Here is a 14,143-nt window from a genome sequence, read left to right on the forward strand (position 1 = left end):
GATTTTATTTCTGGGTGGTTAATATATGTAATCTACATTTTGATAAATTAGAGGACTGCTCTTCTTGGTGAGAAATGGAATTGAATTTCTTTAAAAAAATCTTCTATTTTGGCAGTTTTAGGCTCCTATTTACCTTCTCCTTTCTAAATTAACAGATAAACTGAGAATGAGTCATAAACCCCTTTTACACTTGCATCCCACTAAATTAGCCGTTCAGTGTCTCGGGATAGAAATGGCATTTTTGCTGTTCACACTTGATCTCTCTTAAATGGGACACTTTCACACTTGCAAGGAGCCATCTCTGGGGTTAGGAGTGTCCTACCTTCTACCAGTGATGCTATCAAGCGATGGTGGACTTGCCCTAAATCCTGATCAATGTATCAAGATCTTATATTTGAACAAAATTAATCATGCCTAATTATAACACAATTAAGCTTTATGTCCAGCACAGTGTGAGCTCTTCAGTTCCTGTTGTTGATGTGCTGACCTATATAAACCTTTATAAGGGACTGTGGGAAAGTGCTAGCAATAAATAGCATTAGGGGACAATTTTTAAACAGTGTGGAAAAGTTAGTAGTGCTATTGCACACAATTTATAAATACCATAGGGAAAAGTGATGGTGGGCCTGACCTCTCAGAATTCCATATGGCAGATAAAAGGGTTGCATGCCCAGATGCACACGCAGAGCACTCATGAAGGAGTTTTTCTGCCACCCAGCATTCTGGGAAGTCAGATCAGCCACTGCTTTTCCCCCACGGCCTTTACAAAGGTGGGCATGGAATATACATGTCCAAAATTAAATGATCTCACTTTTATTCTGACGTTGATCCGCAATGATGTGTAAAATCATTGAAGCTTAATTGATTCAAATGTTCTGGGAGTTCCCTAATTTAGAAAAAATTTGGAAAAATATTTTCCAAACTTTATCAAAGATTTTTAAATTCAAATTAGAGCTATGTCCTTGAATTGCTTTATTTGTTTTTTTTTCTCAAGAAAAGGATATATCCTTGACTTCAACCCAAAAGAAAATCTTAGGTTTTACTTCACTGATAGCTAGACAAGCAATTCTATTGAAATGGAAAGCTAACTCTTCACTGACTCATATCCAATGGCTACGCGATATTTTGTCTTGTTTAAGTCTAGAAAAAAAAATTAGATGCAATATAAAGATGCTAAGTTTTGTTTTGATAAGGTGTGCCACCAATTCATGAATTATTATCATAAATTGAAGATTTAAGGTGTATGGATGCTCCGAACATTTCCTATCAGGTATCTGAAGGACGTAATTTGATCTATATCTATATCTTCATAATTTATATGTTAACCTTGTTTAGAGGGAGGGGTTAGATGGGGGGGGGGGGTTGTTTCCTTTGCTATTTTTTTTTTCTCTTTGGTAGAGATTATTAGATAAAATTGGGTTTAAAATTGAGTTACTATTTTTCTTTGGCTTGGCTTCGCGGACGAAGATTTATGGAGGGGGTAAAAAGTCCACGTCAGCTGCAGGCTCGTTTGTGGCTGACCAGTCCGATGCGGGACAGGCAGACACGATTGCAGCGGTTGCAAGGGAAAATTGGTTGGTTGGGGTTGGGTGTTGGGTTTTTCCTCCTTTGCCTTTTGTCAGTGAGGTGGGCTCTGCGGTCTTCTTCAAAGGAGGCTGCTGCCCGCCAAACTGTGAGGCGCCAAGATGCACGGTTTGAGGCGTTATCAGCCCACTGGCGGTGGTCAATGTGGCAGGCACCAAGAGATTTCTTTAGGCAGTCCTTGTACCTTTTCTTTGGTGCACCTCTGTCACGGTGGCCAGTGGAGAGCTCGCCATATAATACGATCTTGGGAAGGCGATGGTCCTCCATTCTGGAGACGTGACCCATCCAGCGCAGCTGGATCTTCAGCAGCGTGGACTCGATGCTGTCGACCTCTGCCATCTCGAGTACCTCGACGTTAGGGGTGTGAGCGCTCCAATGGATGTTGAGGATGGAGCGGAGACAACGCTGGTGGAAGCGTTCTAGGAGCCGTAGGTGGTGCCGGTAGAGGACCCATGATTCGGAGCCGAACAGGAGTGTGGGTATGACAACGGCTCTGTATACGCTTATCTTTGTGAGGTTTTTCAGTTGGTTGTTTTTCCAGACTCTTTTGTGTAGTCTTCCAAAGGCGCTATTTGCCTTGGCGAGTCTGTTGTCTATCTCATTGTCGATCCTTGCATCTGATGAAATGGTGCAGCCGAGATAGGTAAACTGGTTGACCGTTTTGAGTTTTGTGTGCCCGATGGAGATGTGGGGGGGCTGGTAGTCATGGTGGGGAGCTGGCTGATGGAGGACCTCAGTTTTCTTCAGGCTGACTTCCAGGCCAAACATTTTGGCAGTTTCCGCAAAGCAGGACGTCAAGCGCTGAAGAGCTGGCTCTGAATGGGCAACTAAAGCGGCATCATCTGCAAAGAGTAGTTCACGATTAAGATAAAAATACATTTTTTCTTATATAACGGAATTATAATTATAGCATCTATTTATATTCAATACTAATGTTGACATAATATTAGAAATGAATTAACTGTTAACACAATTAAAGGATTGGATTTATTGTAGGCAATAATTTAAACTAATAATCATGGGTATATTTCTGATTTATAGTTCATCTGTGTTATGTACATGATGCGACCTGTTCTATGCTTCTTCTTTCTTTGGCTTGGCTTCGCGGACGAAGATTTATGGAGGGGGTAAATGTCCACGTCAGCTGCAGGCTCGTTTGTGGCTGACAAGTCCGATGCGGGACAGGTAGACACGATTGCAGCAGTTGCAGGGGAAAATTGGTTGGTTGGGGTTGAGTGTTGGGTTTTTCCTCCTTTGCCTTTTGTCAGTGAGGTGGGCTCTGCGGTCTTCTTCAAAGGAGGTTGCTGCTCGCCGAACTGTGAGGCGCCAAGATGCACGGTTTGAGGCGATATCAGCCCACTGGTGGTCAATGCTATCAACTAGAATACTATGTATATAGGGTTTTATCTATTAAACAATAAAAATATTTTAAGAAGAAAGAAGAGAGCAGCTAACTGGTAAAGGTTCCATTATTGTCATGTAATACTACATTAGAATGTAACATGCATAAAATTCTTTAATTTTGTCTCCTATAAGGAAGACAGAGAGTCACCATTTTCTCCAGTTCCTCTCACAGAAATGATGTCCCATCAAGGAATGAACTCTCAGCCCTTAGTTTACAAGGCCAGGGCTCTAACAGCCTCACTGGACTACTGGAGACCAGGACCAGCATATTCCAGTGTGAAGAAAGAATTGGGATGGGGAGAGTACCTTAAATGATGAAAGAGGAAGCATATGTGCGATTTAAGAAACCACAATCAGACAGGTCCCTGGAGGAATGCCAAGGATGTAGTGAAGAGCTCAAGCAGGAGATTAGGAAGGCCAAAAGGGGCCAAGAAATGACCTTAGCAAACAGGGTGAAAGAAAGTCTGAAGGCATATTATTCTGATGTTATAAACTGAAGTATGATCAGGGTGAGAATGGAATCAGTCCCAGTCAAAGGAGGGAATTTTATACCAGCTAGAGCAAGTGGGCAAAGTACTAAACTGCATCGATATTTATCAAGGAAAAGGACATGGGAGCATCAAGTGGAGAATGGTCATGTATCGGGGCATTTTTGAGATCAAGAAAGAAGTGGTCTTGGGTCTTTTGAGGAGCATTAATGTGGACAGGCTGCCTGTGTCCAATAGTACATATCCCTGGTTATTGAAAGAGGGATGTGAAGAGTTTGCTGGACCCTTTACAAAAATCTTTGCATTCTCACGTATAGATGGAGAGCAGCTAATATTGTACCTTTGTGCAAAGAGGGAAATAAAGGTAATCCAGGAAATTCTAGGCCAGTAAGCCTCATATCAGAGGTAGGGCAACTGCTGGAAAAGATACTTAAGCATAGGATTTACTCAGGTTTGGCAAGGGTCAGCCAACATGGCTTTATGAGGAGCAGATTATGCCTCACCAATTATTTATTTATTTATTTTTGGAGGCGCTGACGAAAGTAGATGATGAGGGCAGGGCAGTGGATGTTGTCCACATGGATTTTAGTACAGAATTTTACAAGGTTCTTCAGTGTGGGTGGATCCACAAGGCCCAGATGCATGGTAAATTGATAGTTTGGACGTGGAACTGGCTGGCTCATAAAAGACAGAGCATAGCGATGGAAGAGTGTTTTTCTGACTGGAGGTCTGTTACGAGTGGCGTGCCATAAGGATCTAGGGGCTCTTTGTTTGTGATACATGCAAGTGATTTGGATGAAATAGGAAGTGGGTGGGTTTGTAAGTTTGCAGATGACTCTTTATTTGGTGGAGAGGGCCATTAAAAATACAATACCATATAGATCTGTTACAGATATGGGCAGACAAATGCAGGTGGAGTTTAATCTAGGCAAGTTTGAAGTGCTGAACCTTGGAAGTTCAACTGTAAGTGAAATAGCAGGACTCTTAAAATCATTAATGTGCAGAGGGATCTACAGATTCAGGTCCACAACTCCTTGAAAGTGGCCATGGAAGTAGAAAGTGTTTGGTAAGTTTGGCTTCATTGGGCAGAGCAATGAATACATTAGTAAGGAGGCCATGCTGAAGTTCTATGGAACCTTGGTTAGGCCACACTTGGAGTATTGTGTGAAATTCTGGTTGCTCCATTATAGAAAGGATGTGAAGACTTTGGAAAGGATACAGAAAATGTTCACCAGAATGCTGCGTGGTTTAGAGGACGAGTTATTGGGAGAAAATAGTTGTAGATTAGGTTTTGGGGTTTAAAAAAAACCAAGAAGGATTGATGAAAATTATATGATAGCCAGTAAGAAACTTCAGAAAGGAGAGCTAGAAGGGAAAAATTTATACTTTGCTTCAGCATTCAACAGAGAAAAGGACCTTGGTCAAGGTGAGGTCAGAATAGAATAAGCCTATGTGCTGGACTATCTGTATATTAAGAAAGAGGAAGTACTGGATCTTCTTAAAAATATTAGGATGATAAGTCCCAGGACTGGAAGGGATATGGTCAGGTTGCTATGGGGAAGGAAAGGAAGAGATTGCTGGGGTATTGGCAGTGATCTTTTATGTCTTCCCTAGTCACAGGGGAGGTGGCAGAGGATTGGAGAATGTCAAATGTGGTCCCTTCATTTAAAAAAAAATAGGGAGAAACCTGGGAATTCTAGACCAGAGAAGAGTGGTGGGAATACTATTGGAGAGGATTCTTAAGGACTGGAGTTATGAGCATTTAGAGGATTACAGTCTTTGCAGGGATAGTCGGCATGGCTTTGTGAGGGGAAGGTCGTGCCTCACAAGCCTAATTGCATTTTTTGAGAAGATACAAAATAAACTGATTAAGGTAGGGCGGTTAAAGTGGTGTATGTGGGTTATAGAAAGGCATTTGACAAGGTCTCCCATGGGAGACTTGTTCAGAAAGTCATGAGGCATAGGGTTCATGGAACCTTGTGTGGATTCAGAATTGGCTTATCTGTAGAAAGCAGAGAGTAATAGTGGACGGAAAGTATTCTGGCTTGGAGGAGAGTCACTCGTGCTGTTCCTCAAGGATCTGTTCTGGGACCCCTGCTCTTTGTGATTTTTTTTAATATATAAATGACCTGGACAAAGATGTAGAGTGATGGGACAGTAAGTTTACAGATGATATGACAGTTAGAGGTATTGAGGATAGTGTCATAGGTTGCAATATGACATAGACAGGATGCAGAGTTGGGTGGAAAACTGGCAGATGAAGTCATTCTAGATAAGTGTAAGGTGATGAATTTTGGAAGTTCAAACTCGAAGGCAGAGTACATGGTTAATGGTAGAATAATAACAGTATAGAAGAACAGAGACCTTGGGGTCCAAATCCATAGATCTCTCAAGGTTACCATGCAGGTTGATAGGGTATTTAAAAGGCCTATGGTATGCTGGGCTTCATTAGTCAGGGGATTGAGTTCAGGAGTCATGAAGTAATGATGCAGCTGTATAAATCTGTGGTGAGACCATAATCTTGTGTTCAGTTCTGGTCATCTCATTACAGGAAGAATGAGGAAGTTATGGAGAGGGTCAGAAGAGATTTACCAGTGTGTTGCCTGGATTGGACTATGAGGCAAGGTTAGCAGAGCTCAGGCTTTTCTCTTTGGAGTGAAGATGGATGTAAGATGATTTAATAGGGGTCTACAAGATTATAAGAGGCATAGATAAGGTGGACAGCCAGCACCTTTTTCCCAGGGTGCGAGCAGCAAACACCAGAGGACATCTGTACAAAATGAAGGGAGGGAAATTTAGGGATGACATCAAGGGTAAGTTTTTTTACATACAGAGATGTGTGTGCCTGGAATGCTTGGCCAGAGGTGGTGGAGGAGGCTGAAACAATAGGGGCATCTAAGAGACTTAGACATGGATGAAAGAAAAATAGAGGGCTATGAGGAAGGGAGGGTTTATTTCATTTGGGGAGGGGCTAGGCATATATAGGTTGGCATAACATCATGGGCTGAAGGGCCTGTACTCTTCTGTCATGTTTTATGTTTCATGTTCTAAAATGGAAAAGCAGATGGTTTTCTCTGGAGTGTAGAAGGCTGAGAAGCAACCCAAAAGAGGTGTTTCAAACCATGAGAGTGGACATTTAGAATCTTGCCTCAGGACAAAAACATTACAAGACGAGAGAAGATGAGGGGAAGAAGCTTAAGCGAGATGGATGGGGCAATTTTTATTTCCCATAGAGAGTGAAGTGTCTGCCAGTGTCTGCCAGGAGTCATTCAGGAGTCATGGTGGAAGCAGATAAAATAGTAGCATTCAAGAGGCTTTGAGATTGACTCCTGAATATGAAGAGGATGGGGAATATCTATCAAATGCAAGCAGAAGAACTTTAGTTTAATATGGACATCATGTTAGTCAAAGACACGTGGGCTAAAGGGCCTATTCCTGTGTTGAGCTGTTCTAAAAGATATCCAGTTGTTAAATTTTTAAATTTAGACAAACAGCACAGTAACAGGCCATTTCGGCCCACAAGTCTGTGCCACCCAATTTCCACCCCAGGTACGCTTTGAACAGTGGGAAGAAACTGGAGCCTCTGGGAAAATCCCATGCAGACATGGGGAGAATTCCTTACAGATAGCATGGAATTCAAACTCCAGTCCTGATTGCTGTTGTGCTAACTGTTACGCCAACCATGTCGCCCCAAAATTAAATGGAAAAAAATTGAGGCGATTGTGGTGATATGTAATTACACCACTAGGTCACCAGGGGTCATCCTGGTGACCTTGTATATAAAGCAGTCCAGAGCTAGTCTAGCCTTCCAGGTTTGTCTTGCAGAGAGACAAGACCTCTTAGTGTACATATTAGTGTATTAAAGCTGTCTTATACTCGCACTGCTGGTGTGGTTATTGTCAGTACAGCGATTTTGTAAATATAAATGATCTGGCGACCAATACTGAGAAGAGCATTTGGAAGAATTTAGTGTAAATAAAACAACTTAAGCAGAAAATCAGTGAGCCCCTTTATACCTTGCCTGAACACAAAGAGCGAAACATTCCCTATGCTTGAGAGGTCTTTATGGTCCTCACTGTATAGATTTACAGTATCTTTCTTTGGCTTGGCTTCGCGGACGAAGATTTATGGAGGGGGTAAATGTCCACGTCAGCTGCAGGCTCGTTTGTGGCTGACAAGTCCGACGCGGGACAGGCAGACACGGTTGCAGCGGTTGCAGGGGAAAATTGGTTGGTTGGGGTTGGGTGTTGGGTTTTTCCTCCTTTTTGTCAGTACACAGATGGGAAATGCATGACAATTCTGCTATCTCTAATAGGCATACAATTATGGTATCCCTAATTGATCTATGTCCTGCTGTATCTTTAGACAACCTTCTTTGCTATCTAAAGCCCCTTTCTCACTGCAAATCCTCCAAGGACATGGGAAAATTTGCAGGGCAAGCTGACCCAGAGAGGTTTTCACACTGCACCATTATTTGTAGGTCATTCTGCCATTCGAGATTTTAAAGGGAGGGGGGGGACCGCCTCCAGAGATGATGTCGTGAGTGAAGCAGTACGTACTCACTGGAAATCATATAGAAGTCTAATCGCCCAGTTAGTGATGGATGTAACCATGTAACATGATGGAACTATATGGATACAAAACAAAGGGTGGGAAGAGACTTTCCTTTTGTAAAAGATTTATTGTGAATAAAGTCTATTTTTTAAAAATTTCCTCATTAGCAATCCAGACATGCGAGCTAACCACCTGGAATTGTAAATTCAGATCCCACCCAGACGGGTGTGGAATTCAAATGAATTAACCAATTAAAAAAGCATTAATACGTTTCATGAATAGTTAAAGTGAAATTACAAGATCAACACAATGACTGAATTAAACTGCTTCACCAGTTTACTTTGGGGATTGTGCTTTCCTTCCCTGATCTAACTCCTAATGCCTCAGACTCTCAGCAAGGAGGTTACCTCTTAACTGCATTACAAAATAGTCCAGTTAGGTGTTCGATTTGCTTCAGCATTGTTGCTGAAAACCGATTAAAGATAAAACCAGATTGACCACTGAACATCGAATTAGGCACTGAATTTTGAAATTCTCTTATTGAATTTTGCAAAGGTTTCCTTATGTACAGCTGGATTGATGGAGGATGACTGGAGTTTTCTGACAGAATAGTCAAACCTGACATCATTATACTTATAGAATCCTACCTTATAGGCAACATGCCAGACTACACTCATCACAACCCTCTTCTCTATCCTGTCTCATTGGCATAATAAACTAATCAAGAATGTCTGAATGATCTGGGGGTCCTCAAGGATGACTCCAGTCCCCTTGCAGTTTTCTACCACACAAGAAAACTTCCTGATGCCATCTCCCCTCAGCCGATGAATCGGCGCTCCTGCATAATGATCACCAATCGGAAGAAGGAATAAGTGCTACAAAGGCCAGAAAGGACTCTAGATCAGTGACGTCACCACCTGCGTCACAATGGCGGGAAATTTGTCAAGTTTTAAATTGGTTCAAAAAATATCAGAATAAGCCTCCATTTACTTCTATGACTACACAACTCATTCTGCCTATCTGCCTCCTTCTTCTCTGATTCTCCTCATATGCTCCATGAAACAGTGATCTTCTTCCGTCAGTGTTTCTAACTGTGCTGACGAGACTTGCCCGGTTTATAATACAACCATCGAATTGCAAGGCCAGCATTCAAACAATCAAATCTGTTCTCCATCACTAACTGGGTGATTAGACTTCTATATGATTTCCAGTGAGTACATACTGCTTCACTCGTAACATCATCTCTGGAGGCGGTACCCCCCCCCCCTTTAAAATCCCGAGTGGCAGAATTACCTACAAAAAATGGTGCAGTGTGAAAGCCTCTCTGGGTCAGCTTGCCCTGCAAATTTTCCGATGTTCTTGGAGGATTTTCAGTGAGAAAGGGGCTTTAGATAGGAAAGAAGGTTGTCTAAAGATACAGCAGGACATAGATCAGCTGGAAAATTGGGCTGAGGAGAGCCAGACATAATTTAATCCAGACAGGTGTTATGTTATGCACTTTGGGAAGTCAAATTTTAGTAAAGCATATGGATTAAATGGCAAGGACTTCAAGAACATTGATGTTCTAAGGGACTCTGGGGTGCAGGTCCATAGCTCAGTGAAAGTGATGACACAGGTGGATAGGGTAGTGAAGAAGGCATTTGGTATGATTACTTTCATCGACAAGGCATTGCGTATAAAAGTTCTGTCATGCTACAGCTATACAAAACATTGGTTAGCTGCAGTTGAAGTCATGTATGTTGTTCTGGTTGCCACACAAGAAGAAGATTATGGTAGCAACAGAGAGAGTGCAGAAGAGAATCACCAGGATGTTGAATGTGGAATAGGGTGCTGTAGTTATAAGGATTATTCTAAATGAAGCATAAAATGCTGAAGAGTAGCCTTAGAGATGTTTTTAAAGTTTTGAGGAGTAAACAAAGGACATATAATCAGAGTCCTTTTCTTCCACCGGGCAGGGGTGAGGCTTGAAGTGAAGGACACAGGTTTAAAGTGAGAGGAGAGAAAGGAGCTCTGAGGGATGAGGGTTTCACACAGTTGATATTGGTTATCTGGAGTAAGCTACCAGAGGAGGTGGTAGAGGCAGACTCGATTGCAATGTTGCAATGGGCAGATACTGAAATAGGAAATCCTTAGATGGATACAGGTCTAATGTAGATAAATAGAATGAGCATAGATAAGCTTCATGATCAGCATGGATGAAGTGGCTGTAATAGACCATTTCTGACCTTTATGAATCCAGTAAGTCCATTCAGGTGATTGTATGTCAGCAGTTTTAAAGAGTGAATCCTGGAAATGTATACTGAATCAGATATTTTTCTACAAGTCATGAGCCTGTGGTGTAGATAAATTGACTCAGTATTATATCCTCTAAGTATGCATTACACTGTGAGAACATTGACTGTTGTGAAAGAATATATAACCAATACATATATGTTTCAGTTGGCAATGTTAGAAATAAAAAGAAAATTAAGCATCAACCATGAAGATAGCTTATTTTCAAAACTTTTTTTGCAGACATCAAATATTTGTGAGTTCTTATCAGATTGCTTTAGGATGAAACTTATTCAGAAAAAAGAACATTTTCTAAACAATGCTTCATTTCTAGAAATAGTCACAGTTTGAATGGCCCATTACGTTGGGCATGAGTGCGTCTGGTGAGGTGCCAGCACCTGAGAATGCATCCCTCACCAATAGTAACTTGGTAAAGCAATCGCAGGGCCCTGGCAAACAGCCATTTGACCACATTTAGTGTGTTAACCGGGGGCGAAGTGAACTAGTTGGAATCAAACACCATAGACTTGATATATGCCCTATGAACCTCTTTCAAATGAAATGAACAAAACTATGAAAGAGGGCCAAGGACGAAAGAAGTGCATGTATGGATAGATAGATATAGATGAGCCTAAGGTCTCACCTCACCTGTAAGTGGTAAGAGATTGCACAGGGATTGTCCTCCAGCATAATTTCAGCATCCCCGCTGGTAGGGCATTTGACACAGGGAGCGGCTTGGGCGAGTGAGCGGGAAGGTGAGTGGGGAAAGAGCGCAATTCGGGTGGGAGAGAGTACGGTTTTCAAATCAAATTCTGAGAATGCCACAATGCAATTTATCACAAAGTGGCAAAAAAGCATGACAAATTATAAATAAATAATCAGTGCTATTGTTACAAGATCAAACCAGGCATATCAAAGAAGGCCTATCACACAGGGGTAAAGACGAACAATTACTTTATTAACCAAAAAAATCACCTTCAAACTTTAATTCAAAATCCCCCCTTTTATAACAATGCAAATTTTTGGTTACTATGCAAATTTCTATAACAGTGTAAAACTAATAAATTCTCCAGCCTAAATATAACATATGTAATTAAAGTCTAAGCTATATTTCCAACCAGCCCATAGAAAAACTTAGACGCAAAACACACACAAAACACATAAGACTCACAAAACTTCGATCTCAACCGAAGCAAAGATCATAAACAAAATTTAGTTTGTTTGGTAAACTGAAGCCAAAAGATCTTTGTGTGTGTGTGTGTGTGTGTGTGTGTGTGTGTGTGTGTGTGTGTGTGTGTGTGTGTGTGTGTGTGTGTGTGTGTGTGTGTGTGTGTGTGTGTGTGTGTGTGTGTGTGTGTGTGAGAGAGAGAGAGAGAGAGAGAGAAAGAGAGAGAGAGAGAGAGAGAGAGAGCACAAATTCGAGGTTGTCTTTGTCTTGGGTAAACTTATACCTCTCATTTTGATCGTTTTAGATTGGTCTCAGTGTTTGAGCTACCGAAAGAAAATAGACACACACACAGAGAGCAGTTCAGTTTATACAAGGCTTTATTACTAATTTTAAAGCTGAATTCACATTACAATATGCAAGCCCTTCCCAATTATACTTATCAATGCCTGGACTGGTCCCAACTGCCGAAGCGAGGCAACGACTGCACACTTGTAGTAGGTTGTCAGGGCGCCCGTAGCAGCTTCTCCACCTCCCTCGACCATTATCCAGCACCTATGGGGATCACAGATCACAGATGTCCAATATGTGAATTTTCTGGTTGACTGAGACTCGCTCTTACAATAACCTTCTCCACTGCCAAGGTGAGGAGCAACACCTCATATTCCACCTAGACAATCTACAGTCCAATGGTATGAAAACAGACTTTTCTAATTAATGGCAATGGGTCCCTCTTTTTGTCCCCTCTGTATCCTTTTTGCTCGACCCCAGCCCCCTTTTTCAACTCGCTTCCCCACCAGGTCCCCACCCATTCTTATGACCCCTATCCTTTGGTTCCACCCTCATTTCTCCACTGAATTCTACCCCCCACCCACCCCTGACCTCTTCCAGGTTTACTACTGTCACTTTTTCTTGTTATTAGATTCCAGTACTGGCAGCATTTGTCTTCCAAAAACTCACTCTACCCGGTTTGACCCATCTCCTTTAATTCTCTCGCTCTCTCTCTTTCCTTCCCCCCCCACCCCCTCCACACCTTTTGGTCTGGCATCTGCCAACCTGCCACTGTCCTTCTGCAGATGACACTTTCCAAGTTCTCGTATTTTCCAATTTCTGTGTCATCTTCACAGAAACGTAAGTGACGATATTCCCAATTACTATCTTATTAATCCAATCAATCAAACTCTGTAGCTGCAGCTGTAAGTAGCTTTAATTCATTGATATAAACATTTTGCATAACCTCACACCAAGATTTTCATACAATGAGTAACAAAGCATACTGTATAATAATAACGATATTCTTCTTTAAATAGTTAAACCAAAATTAAAATGAAACAAGATGAATTCAAAGAAAGGTATTTTGATGCTTATGCCTCCTCCATGGCTTTTCGAAGAATGAAAGCAAGCTTCCCATTTGCCCAAATATTACAGCATATAACGTCATAATAACGACAAACAGCAAATTTTCTTAAAGGGATAGTCATAAAATTAATTAAGAATCCAAAACACAAGGCTTTAACTTTTACGCAATCATGCTTCACTTTATCCCGCTCCACCAATCATTCACAGGCCCCTCTCCTGCTCCTCCCACCCTTGACATAGACTTCTCTCTCACTCTCTTGCCCTCGATCTGTTTCAGTCTTGATGAAGGTCTGCAGCCCAAAACACTGGCCGTTCTTTTTCTCCCACTAATGCTGCCCTCAACCCACTGAGTTCCGCCAGCAGAATATATTTCACTTCAGATTCCAGCGTCTGTTGATCCCTGTGCGTCTTAATGTTCTGGGAAGACGGCTTTACTCCAGTTATTGCAAGTAAGCTAAACATTATTGCACTGGCAAACTAATATGCAAGGAGTGTTGATTTACAGTTGACAGATACCCTCAGCTCATTTGTGGTCTAAGTTGCATTTTTGCTGCCACAGGTGTAAATGCAATAAGTAGCACAATGCTGCAGTTAAATGTCCAATACCCACCAAATGGAATATTATAGATTTATTATCCTGAATGAATATTGATTCTTAATGTCTTCATGTACTTAAGATCTCCTCCTTACCTATTTCTCATTTTTGAAGCTGCCCTAGCAACCTATTCTCAGCTGATTGTACCTTAGATCAATGGATAGTATTTACATAACCATATATCCATAGAACCATTTATGGAATGGAAACAGGCCACGTTGGCCTTTCGAGTCCGCACCGGTTCACTGATTTTGTGCGCCCCCTTCAGGCATTAGTGATTTTAAGTGTAGTGTATCTTTGAGAAATTTAACATCTATCCATAGGTCCTCTGTACTTTGGATGTGAAATCTCATATTAAAATATTCAAAAACCTTGGCTGTGTGGGAGAAGCCAGGAAGTTGCCGCCATTTAGTCAGTGGAAGCAGAATATTCGACTATGGCATTGCAACAAACTCCTCAGGCTGTGGGCTTTATCTGCCTGTCATCCCATTTCAAGAAGGAATGGGCACCTTGGCAGGTTTATATTCTTTCTTCCTTGCTCATCCAGGATGCTGAGGCCAGCTGTATCAATTTCATTGAACATTAGTTATTCTAGAATAATCTCTCAAGATCAAACCTGGGACTTACTTGGTTTAGTGATATAAATTCTTGTCGCACCCAACTTGGACACTCAAGAGGTTCCTGCACAGCATCATGAAGTGCTGCAGATCCTGGGAATATGAA

This window comes from Narcine bancroftii, chromosome 10 (genome assembly GCF_036971445.1).
Source record: "Narcine bancroftii isolate sNarBan1 chromosome 10, sNarBan1.hap1, whole genome shotgun sequence".
In the NCBI taxonomy this organism is placed as follows: Eukaryota; Metazoa; Chordata; class Chondrichthyes; order Torpediniformes; family Narcinidae; genus Narcine; species Narcine bancroftii.